Source organism: Phascolarctos cinereus, unplaced genomic scaffold (genome assembly GCF_003287225.1).
Source record: "Phascolarctos cinereus isolate Bilbo 61053 unplaced genomic scaffold, phaCin_HiC Scaffold_2;HRSCAF=192, whole genome shotgun sequence".
NCBI lineage: Eukaryota > Metazoa > Chordata > Mammalia > Diprotodontia > Phascolarctidae > Phascolarctos > Phascolarctos cinereus.
In genome coordinates, this window is record NW_027555625.1 from 272,593,327 (window position 1) to 272,604,570 (window position 11,244).

Consider the following 11,244-nt stretch of genomic DNA (forward strand, 5'->3'; position numbering starts at 1 on the left):
GGTTTTGTCATCTGTAAAATGGGGATGATAAATATTGGTATTGCCTGCCTTACAGGGTTGTGGTGGAGAAAGTGCTTTGTAAATAGTAAAGAACTATTAAAATGTGAGCTGTGATTATTATTATTCCCTCTCTCCCAAGCTATTTGAGGTAGACCCAGGGTCAGTCCTGTGGAAGCAGTGGGAAATTCTGCCCCAAACTCCTTGGTTCAGGTACTGCCTGCTCTCACCTCACATGCAAACTCTCACTCACCCACACACAAATCCCATCCATTTAGCTAATACAATGTCTCCGATATTGAATATCAATTCCTTCCCTTGTAGGGCCATGGAGGGAGCAGACTGTTCCCTGGCCTAGGGCCAGGTGCAGCCAAGCACAGCCAAGCTAAGAATGGACTGTGCCTAATCGAAAATGGATGGAGATGGTTAAGGCCTCCAAGGTTGAAGAGCTGGAGCATGGCCTCTATGACCTTCCACCCTTCTCTTCACCCCCAGCAGGGACTGTCACCCAAAGCCTTCCCAGGCTCCCTCCTCCAGCCACTGGGATGGAGGAAGATCTCCCATCTGAAGATGCTCATTCCATCCAGGAGAAAAGAGTTCTCAATTCCTTAGCCTAGGCTTGGAGGCTTTCTTTTTCTTCCTTGAAATACCCTGAGACAAGGGTTAGGTTTTCAGAATAGGATAGGGAGAGTGCTGTGCTTGAACATCTGGGTTTGGAACTAGCTTCTGAAGCTTACTCAAGAATCATCTCCTGCATGGCATCTTTGCTGATCCCTCTCTTTCAGCTGTTTTTCAGTCATGTGCAACTCTTCATGACCCCATTTGGGTTTTGTTTTGTTTTATTTTGTTTTGGCAAAGATGTTAAAATGGTTTGTCATTCTCCAGCTCATTTTACAGATGAGGAAACTGAGGTAAATAGGGTTAAGTGACTTGCCCGCGGTCACATAGCTGAGGCTGGATTTGAACTTGGGAAGATGAGTTTTCCTGACTCCAAGCCCCCACATTTTATCCACTGTGCCACCTAGCAGCCTGATCCCTCTTTCTCTCTCTTCAAATGCTAGTACCTTCCTGTCTCTAAATACCTTGAATTTATTTCTTATGTGTTCTCTGTCTCTGTCTCTTTCCTTCTCTCTCCCTAATATATATATATGAATGTTTAGTATGGACTTATTTACATGCTTGTTGTTGACCCTGACAAAATGTAATCTCCTTGATTAAGAGATTTCTTATTTGGTATCAGTATCCCTAGTGCTTAGCATAGCACCTGGCACACAGGAGGTTCTTAATAAAAGCTTGATGTGTGACCATGGGCAAGTCACTTTACTGTTCTAAGTCTCAACATCCTCATTACAAAACTATTGTGAAGAAATCACTTTGTAAACCTAGAAATGTAAATTCTTGTTATTCATCATCAACACCATTACTATTGGAAAAAGCAGATGAATGAATGAATGAAAAAGCATTTTTAAAAGCACTTCCTACATGCTAGGCACTACACTAAGCAATGGGGATAAACATATAAAAATGAGGCAATCCTTGCCTCAAGGAGTTTATATTCTAATGGGGGAGACCACATATAGAAGAGTGATGACCAGGGAGATTGAAAAAGTATGATCTCAGGGTGGCATTTGGAGCTCAGCATCTGAGCTCCTTGCTGAGCTCCTCGTGGGCATAGATTCTGGAGTTTCAGAAATAAAAACACAGACTCCTGTGTTTGGAAATGATTAGGTTTCTACAGGGCTGGAAATGAATGGTCTTCCATACCTAGAATGCTCTCTCTTCACCTCTGCCTCTTTGGAAACTGTGACTCCCTTCAAGACTCAGCTTATGTGCCACCCCCTCCTTTAAGAGACCTTTCCTTAGTCTCCCTTGTTGTTAATGGCCCCCACCTGAAACCATGCTGCATTTGTTGTGTATATATTCTGCATTTAATTGTCCATGAGCAAATTTGAAGCCTTTCATGGAGGAGAGAGATGGATCCTCTGAAGAGAAAGCAGCTATTTGTCCTTCCTAGAGCAGCCACAGAAGCTATTAGGTGGAAGAGCAGCCAGTAATTGTCTGAGGAAGAAGAAGAAAGTGGTGATTGTTGGTGATTTCTCTGCTCTAGGGTACCAAGGCAGCCAGTTGTTGATCTGGCATGGACAACAAAGAGGGCTACTGTCTTCCCAGAATATGCATCCTAAATAATCTATTAAGTCTTATCAAAGCAAATGACCACTGTCCATTTCTGGTAATTCATTTGGTCACAAATGATGATGTATTACCAAAGTTAACAAGATCTTGAATAAGAAACCAAAGACCATAAGGGCACGGGTTGTATTTCCCTCTCTGCTTTCCACTTAAGCCAAGGGATGCAGAAGAGAGAAATTAATCTGGGACGTAGACATCTGGCAAAGAAGGTGCTATCTGACAATAGGATTTACATTTTCTGGATCGTGGCTTAAAATTAGGGATGACAGACTTCTGGCCACCGATGTTGCATAGCTCACAAAGGCTGGTAAGAATATATTTGCTGAAGATTTTGCAAATATTATCAAAAGGGCTTTACATTAAAAATGATGGGGGAGGGAGAGACCCTCAAAGTCTACTCATCCTGCCAGATACCATAGAGAGTAACTACAATGAATAGAGGAAGCGTAGAAGTTGAACTGTTCAGAAATTCACAGAAGAAAAACTGCATTCAGATCACTGCTTGGGGTAGAAGTTGTTCTTCATCCTTCATTCTCAAAGAGGACCAATGACATCACAAGGGCAATGTCTTGACTTGCATAGGATGGTGTTAACTGACAACAGAGAGAAGACAGGACAAAAATGACTAGCAGGGAGTTGATGGCCAAGATAAGGAATGTAATAGTAAGAGAGGCCCTAGCGAGTTCAAATTACCTGGTCCAGATGAGCTATCTCCGTGGGCGTTGCAAATACTGCAGGTTTGAGCGTTGAGCCACTGTCATATTTGAAAGATTATGGAAAATAGGTGAGGTCCTGTAGATCTAAAGAAGAACAAATGTTCTGGTTTTCAAAAAGAGGGAAGAAAACAGAATTTGCAAACTATAGGACTGTAACCTTGACTTCAATTGCTGGGAAAATTCTGGAATAAATCACTAAGGAGATGATTAGTGAACAAATTGAAAAGAAAATGTCAATTACCGAGAGCTATCATCTCTTCATCAAAATAGGTAATCACAGAATAACCTTATTCCTTTTTATTTTTTTGTCATGGTTATTAAAATAGTTGATTAAGGGAATGATACAGATATGATTCATGTAGATCTTAGTAACAAAAAGCATAAAGCATCTCAGTGCTTTTAATAATAATAAAGCTATTATGGTGGAAAATATGAGGAGATGTGGACTAGACAATAATACGATTAGATGGACATGGACCTGGCTGAATGGCTAACCTCAAAGAGAAGTCATTAATGGGCCCCTTGTAGAGTATCTCAGGGATCTGTATTGGGCCCAGGATGGTTATAACTTTGTTTTAATGATTTAGATAAAGGAATAATAAATGACATGCTCAGCAGAAATACGACAGCACAAAAGTCAGAGGGATATCTAATACCTAAGATGAGAGAATCTCTTCTAACTCAGATTCCAGGATTCTGAGTTTCATTTCTCCCCACCATCTTTACATACTCCAGACCATAAGAATGCACTTATAGGGTTTATCTACAGAACTCTGAGGGATTGTGTAGCTGTATCTCTTATATTAATACAAGAATTTTGAGCCACCATCCTGTGTGTTCCCCCCATATCAACTGACTTGTCAATATCTCCCCAATATCAACTTGATGTCATTATCAGTTAATTTCACCTCAATATCAGTGGACAAATTAACATCAATTAGCTTTTACCAAGGGATATTTACTAAGAAGGTGTAGCAGGAACTGAAATACAACAGCTTCTGAAACTAGGATTCCACTTTCCTTTTCTGCCTTGGTCCCTGCCTGGGGTTTAACACTAACTGAGATAGACCTTAAGCAGAGGCTGGTGTAAATATAGGATGGCCTCAAACTTAAAGTCATGACTGCTCCACCATGTGCACTTCTGTGCAGTATGGCCCAGCTGCTGGACAAGCCAGCTGGTGGCTTTTGGGGAAAGACCACTGGCATGATGCCTTTTGTAGGACTCCAGAAGGGACCCAGATAGGCCTCACCTTTCAACAAGTCACCTAGAAATATGTTTTGCATAACAGCACACATATAACCTATATCAAATTGCTTGCCTTCTCAATGAGGGAGGTAGGGAAGGAGGGAGAGAATTTGGAACTCAGTTTTAAAAATGAATGTTGAAAATGGTTTTCACATATAATTGGGGAAAAATAAAATGCTAAATAAAACAATTCACCTAGATTAACTACAGTGGCAGTAAAAACAACTTTACCACGATGAAGTACTGTACGATCACCTGGAAATGCTGCAGTTGGGGATTGGAACCCCATGACTTTGGAGTCCCAGAGTAGAATTTTGAGAAAAACAAGCACTGATCTTGGAATCAGAATTCTTGGATTTGAGTTCTAGCTTTTCTATTTATTGTGTGACCTTGGGCAAATCCCTTTACTTCTCTGGGACTTAGTTTCTATAATTGATGTGGTTTTGTTGATGATGTCATCTGAGGGCTCTATAATTCTGATATATTCTAAGGTCTCTTCAGGCTCTTATATTTTGTAACTTTGTGATTATGTATGGATAGAGAGGCTCTGACCAGCCTCCAGGGAAGGGTGTAAACACTGAGATGGGCCTTAAGCAGAGGCTGGTGTAAATATAGGCAGGAGGTTGTATAGCCTGGGGCTAGGGGGCAGCTAGTGGATAGAGTGCTGGGCCTGGAGTCAGGAAGACCTGAGTCCAAGTCTGACCTCAGACGCTTATTGGCTGTGTGATCCTGAGCAAGTCACTTAACCCTGTTTGCCTCAGTTTTCTCATCTGTAAAATGAGTTGGAGAAGGAAATGCTTTTATTATTTTTTCTTTGATCCTATCACTCTTAGGGGCAGCTAGGTAGCACAGGAGATAAAGCTCTGGTCTTGGAGTTAGGAGGACTTGAGTTCAAATATGGCCTCAGATACTTGACACTTACTAGCTGTGTGACCCTGGGCTAGTCACTTAACCCTGATTGCCTCACTCCTTCCCCCAAAATTATGATCCTATCACTCTTAAGCAAATCTCATTTTAGACTTTTGATCCCATTTCTCTTATGATTACTCTAATTATATTATCATCTATAAAAGTAGCATTTAAAAATTAATGATTATAGGGGCAGCTAGGTGGCACAGTGGATATAGCACTGGAGTTCAAATCCAGCCTCAGACTAAACACTTGACACTTACTAGCTGTGTGACCCTGGGCAAGTCACTTAACCCCAATTGCCAAAAAAACAAAACAAAACAAAATAATGATTATAAATTCTTTATTCCTTTAAGGCTTAATCAATTTTTATTTATGTCTTAGGCATATTTGAAAAAAATTGTCTAGTAAACTGTTTCAGTTCTCTCCATATACATCGTCTTTTTTTTCTAGTATTATGTTAAATTCTATAACTGCAGTTTACTCTTTTAATTTAACTTTTGTTATTAGTTGTTCAGTCATTTCAGTTGTGTCCGGCTCTTCGTTGACCCCATTTGGGGTTTTCTTGGCAAAGATACTGGAGTGGTTTGCCATTTCCTTCTCCAGCTCATTTTACAGATGAGAAACTGAGGCAAAGAGGGTTAAGTGACTTGCCTAGGGTCACACAGCTAGCAAGTGTCTGAGGCCAAATTTGAACTCATGAAGATGAGTCTTTCTGACTTCAATCTGGTGCTCCATGCATATGGTGACATCGAACTGCCCTTATTTGACTTATCACATAACAAAAGTGGGGTATTGAAATCTCTCAATATCTGTCTAGATTCTTTTGTAATTTGACTAACTTTTCCCTCTAAAATTTAGTTGTTATACAGGCACATGCATACATGCTTCTGCTAATGATTAATTTAATAATTATACAGCTTTATAGGATCAAAAGATTCTAGGGGAGAGAGAATTTTATCATTGCTATAGGGCTTACCCCACCCATGAAATCATAGGTCCAGACTAAAACAAACAGACAAACAAGTAAACAAATGGTGCAGTTGTTAATTCATTTACCTTAAATAATTTTTTTTTATGGAATTCTCTTTTATTGATTTAACACTTTAGAATTTTACCTGAGGTTCACCGCTGATTTTTGTTCCTGAGCTGATATGCATATATCAAAGGCTTAAGCCTGGCCTTTTTTTTTTCCCTTGTAAAAATGATCAGAAATGTTGTGAGGAATCAAAAATATTCATTAAAATGCTTTAATATCAGTACTGGTTTAGCTTAGGTATAGGATTCTGGGGGTGCAGTTTGATTTTTCTTTTTGAAAATTATATTCTAGTCTTTTTTTTCTCATGATGGACAAATGATCTTCTGTGGTTTGGAATTAAAGTACCTTGATGGGGACTATTTTTTCTTTTCCATTGCTTGGAAAAGCAATGCTTAACTGACGAAGTCCTGACACTTGAAAGTTCTTCATGGGTGGACACTCAGGCACTCACTTTCCTGTCCCAGGCATTACCCTGCTTGATCCTTAGAACTGTCTCCTTGGAGTGGACTGAGCCCAGCCACTTCCAGTTGCTCCCAGGCCCCACTACCAGGTTTAATCCTAGCCCCAGGCTGGCCTCTCTTCCCACCCCTCTGTTTACCCTGCTTAGCTCCTTTCTGACACTTCATTTTCTTTGCAGGTAGGTGGCCCCAAGAAAATAAGTATTTGGTAGGATAGGGAACAGAACCTTGTGAGGTGAGTATGCCTAGGAAAGAAGCCTTGGCTACAAGGGTTATAGAAGGTGAGGGGAAGGCAGTCTTTTCCTAGAGAGGGACATCCCCAAGCCTGCTCTTAGCTGAACATTCCAGGCTCAGGGGTCCTTGCCATGACTCAGAGCATTTCTTTGGTGTCTCCTGAGAACGGAAAAGTTGGGGAGGGTAATTGCTGTATCCCAATCCTTTCATCATCTCACAGGCTGGAGTTCTCTCTGAGAGTGGCCCAGGAGATTGGAAGGTTTCAGCTCTGAATATTTTTCAGCAAAGCCTGAGATCCTAGGCCATTTAGAGGAAAGGGGAAGGATAAAGTAGCAGGCATAGGTTTGCCCTTAGGGAGGGTGGGGCCAGGACCAAGGTCAGAGGCCATAGTTAAGGATGAAGGCTCAGGGTCAGGATTCTAGGGTGAGGAAATCAGAGATCAGTCTGGGATTAGGGCTAGTTCTGAGGGCAAGGGCTCAAGGCCCAAAGTCAGAGCTCAGGGCTAGAGGTAAAGTCCCAGAGACAGGGCTCAGGGGTCAAGGTCAGTGGTTAGCACTATGAGAAAACTAACTACCTCTTTCTCTCACCAACATGACGATTTTTGCTGCTGGTCCTATCACTACACCATGACCACTGTCAGGGGATTTACCAGGTAAGTGCCAAGATTGGGGGAGAGAGGTGCTGGGGGAGGGGTCAAAGGAATCACAGGAGTTTTATGTTGTGGCTTCTGTCATGTGATTTTTAGTATGTTCACATGTTTGTGTGAATAGGGGCTCCCATACAGGCATGTACATATATGAGCATGTCTGAATGAATACATGTTATGTGATTTTGTGTGATATCACTGTGAATGGGCTTGTTTAGGACATGCTAGGAACCATGGAAAAGGGGAGGTCAGGGGGGGCTGCCGGGCCTGGGAGGGGCTCTTTCCCAGGAGACAGAAGACAGGCCCATCCCTTCAGGTCCAAGAATTCTACCCTGGTTCAGAATATTTTTGTGGGGCCTCTTGGAAGCTGGAAGCCATCTGTGCTGGGAGTACAACCCAGGAACCATCTCAGAGGTGGGAGGGAGTGCCGATGTGGCAGTGACCATGGGGGGAGTGCCTTGACTACCAGAGTTAGGACCTCAGCATCAGATGGTTGGGCCCAGTAGGAGGGTTCCCAGGTATAGGCTAAGACCGTCTCAGTAGTTGGGCCAACAATGAAAATGACTCTTGGAACTTTCTTTGTTGACAACTTGAAACCATTGCTACTGCTCCTGATGCTGCCATGATTGCCAACAGCCAGCATCCCAGGTGAGTACTGAGGGCTAGGCTAGGGAGACATTGTGGGGAGCAACTTAGTTTACAAATACTCCTTCCCCCGATCTAGTTGCTATTACAGTGAAATAATAAAATCCTATTTAGGAACATAGAATGTTGAGTTAGCATAGTACTGTGGAGGAACACTGGATTTGAAGTCAGAAGATCTGGATTCAAATCCTGCATTGGTCACTTACTATCCATGTGACCCTTGGTAGTTCATTTAACCTCTCTGGGCCTTAGTTTCCTTCTCTGTAAAATGAAGGAATTGGAATAGCAATTTTGGGGTTCTCTTGATAGAATACAAATTCCTCGAGGTCAAGGACTCTTTATTATTTTATTTTTTAACCTTAGCCCCTAGCAACGTCTCTGACATATAGTAGGTGCTTAATAAATATATGTTGCTTAATTGACTGATTGACTAAATGACTTCTAAGGTCACTTCTATTGCCAAATTTGTGACCTTAGGATCATACTATATTTAAAACTAAAGGGATGCTAGAACAGAGAGCACAGAATGTCAGGGCCAGTAGGAGCCTTTGACACCATCTAGTCAAAGCAAAGGAAAATAGAATGAAATAGAATAAAACAAATAGAATAATAATTTATATAGTGCTTTAGGGTTTACAAAATACATTATATATATTATCTCTTGGAGAGCAAGGATTGTCTCTTTCCTATGTTTGTATCTCTAGTACTAACACAACGCTTGACACTTAATAAATGCTTATTGATTGACTATCTCATTACAATTTCATAGCAACTTTGTGTAGTAAAGTACCATAGGTAGTCTTATCCCTATTTGATGGGAGAGGAGACTGAGGCTGAGAGGTTAAGTGACTCACCTAGCTAGTCTCTACAGAGGGATTCCAACTAAGGTCTTTCTGACTCCAAGCCCAATAATTTGTCCAAAATTACATGTTGCCAAAATGCCTTAGAATGTCAGAGCTAAAAGAGACATTCACAATCCATTCTGCAGATGGGAAACTGAAGCCTAGAGAGGGGAATTCGAGTTAAAAAGATGATCTAGGGTAGCCCTGATAAGTGTGTATGGCCAGGGTCGGGAGAGACAGCTGCATCTGGCTGCTGCTACCAATCACTGTTTGATTGCATCCTGAACCGTCACCTCGAGTTGCTGTAATTGAGGGTCTGCTCTACCTGCAGCTGTCTGAGGGAGACCAAGTTGTTTCTCAGGGGGCTGGCATCATGGGAACTTGACATGCCCCGATAGGGGAAGCCTCGTGCAGTAGAAAGAGCATAGATTTGGAGTCAGAAGACCAAGGTTCAAATCCTGGCTTTGACACTTAACTTGTACAATATTTCATCTCTCTGGGCCTCTGTTGCATGAACTACCTTACTGAGTGAGATATAGGCTGAGTGAGACGAAAGTGTTCTAGAAACCTTAGAGCCCCAGAGAAATGAGGGTTATGATGGTGAAGATATGAGGGGGAGGTGTCATTGGAGCCCAGGATGGAAAGGCCTCCTGTTGGATTCCAAGGACCCCTCCCCAACATTTTGCCTCCTGACACTGTGTGGCTTTGCACCCAGAGATCTGTACCCTGCCCCAGTCCATTGGCAGCTGCAGGGGTTCTTTTCCTCGATACTACTACAACAAGTTTGCCCGCCGTTGTGAGCGATTCCTTTATGGGGGCTGTGGAGGCAACCGGAACAACTTCATATTTGTGGAACAATGTCAATTGGCCTGTCGGGAAAACAAGTAAGACTTTAAGTTTCCCGTCCACCCTCCCCAGCCCTAGAGTCAGGTAGGCAGGGATCCTATGGGGCAAGGGGTAAGTAGTGGCTCTGAGGCCTCAGCCCAGGATGCTGGTAGGCAGGAGTCCAGATCTAGGAAAAAGCAGAGAAGTGGATGCTCTTACTGAGCTTCCAGCCTCAACTTCATGGAATAGAAAAGAATCTGCTTTGTACTAAGTTGTTGCATGACTTTAAGGAAGTCACTTTTCTCTGTGCCTCAAAGGATTAAAATAAATGATCTCTAAGGGCTCTGAGATTCTATTTTTATGCGGTGATGTATGGAGCACACATGGGAGTGAGGAGGAGGACTGTGGCCAAAGTTAGAGAGGGGTGAAGGGGTTTTTATGAAAACTTCTGTTTATTTTCCAGATGAGCAACAAACGACATGTGCCCCAACCCAGGCTCCCTGTGTTCCTGGTCCTGTGTCTGAAGTTCCTGTCTTGCTCTTTTCCAATAAAGCCTACCTTCCCTTGAGTTCCTGAGGTGATGAGAAGTAGGAGCCAAGGCAGTAGCCAAGACCAATGAGTGTCTCCCATTCAGAGCTTTTGACCTATAGTTACCCTCTGTGCTGTGAGGTTACTGACCTTACTCCTCCAATGGCTGGCCTTTGGCTGCTTCGCTATCTCTCAATGGGTGTATCCTCTCCATTCACCAATCCTTTCTTTTGCCTTTGCAATCATAATAAATTATTACTGACCTTTCTATAGTCTTTTAAGGCTATATTATTATATTAAAAGCACTTCTCTCACAATAAAGGTAAGACCAAGGGAGGCAGAACAGTCTGGTGAAAAGAACATTAATTTAGAGTAAGAAAACCTGGACTTGCATTGAGGCTTTGCTGCTTAGGTCCTCAGGTGGTATTAGGCAAATGACTGCATCTCTAGTGGTTCCAGTTTCTGAGGATGTTGGCCTAGATGGATGATAGCAGTCCCCAAAGGTCACACCATCCTGGGCTACATTAAGGGAAGCACAGAGTCCCTAATGAAGCAAGTGATAATCCTGCAGTCTTCTGCCCTGGTCAGGCCACTTGTGGGTCACACAATTTAGGAAAGACATTGACAAACTGGAGTCCAGAAGAGAGTAAATAGAATGATGAAAGGACTCAAGACCATCCCATACATAATTGATTGAAGGAACTTAGCCAAGGGAAGGGAAGACCTGGAGAGGGGGCATAATGACTATTTTCAGTTATTTGGAGGGTCACCATGGAGAACAGGAGTAGACTTGCTCTGCTTGGCCCTGGAGGCTAGACCTAGGAACGCTGGGTACAAGTCGCAGAGAGGCTGATTTAGGTTTGATGAGATTTTTAAGAAGCTTTCTGTAACAAGGATCATCTGTAGCACCTCACTTGCCTCTCAGATGTGAATCCTCAGAAAGTTATCTCAAGGTACTTTGTGAGTGAC

The 11,244-nt window shown here is 42.4% G+C and overlaps 1 long non-coding RNA gene across 2 annotated transcripts in view; it reads left to right on the forward strand.

The window, feature by feature from the left end:
* LOC144455627 (uncharacterized) overlaps positions 1-7,667 on the forward strand; it is a 38,312-nt gene extending 30,645 nt beyond the window's left edge. Inside the window, exon 4 of one of the 2 annotated variants that reach the window (XR_013484346.1) lies at positions 6,735-7,667. This is a non-coding gene — a long non-coding RNA (uncharacterized LOC144455627). The remainder of the gene's footprint in view (positions 1-6,734) is intronic. The other variant, XR_013484347.1, reaches the window with a different exon arrangement.
* Positions 7,668-11,244: the final 3,577 nt, after the last annotated feature.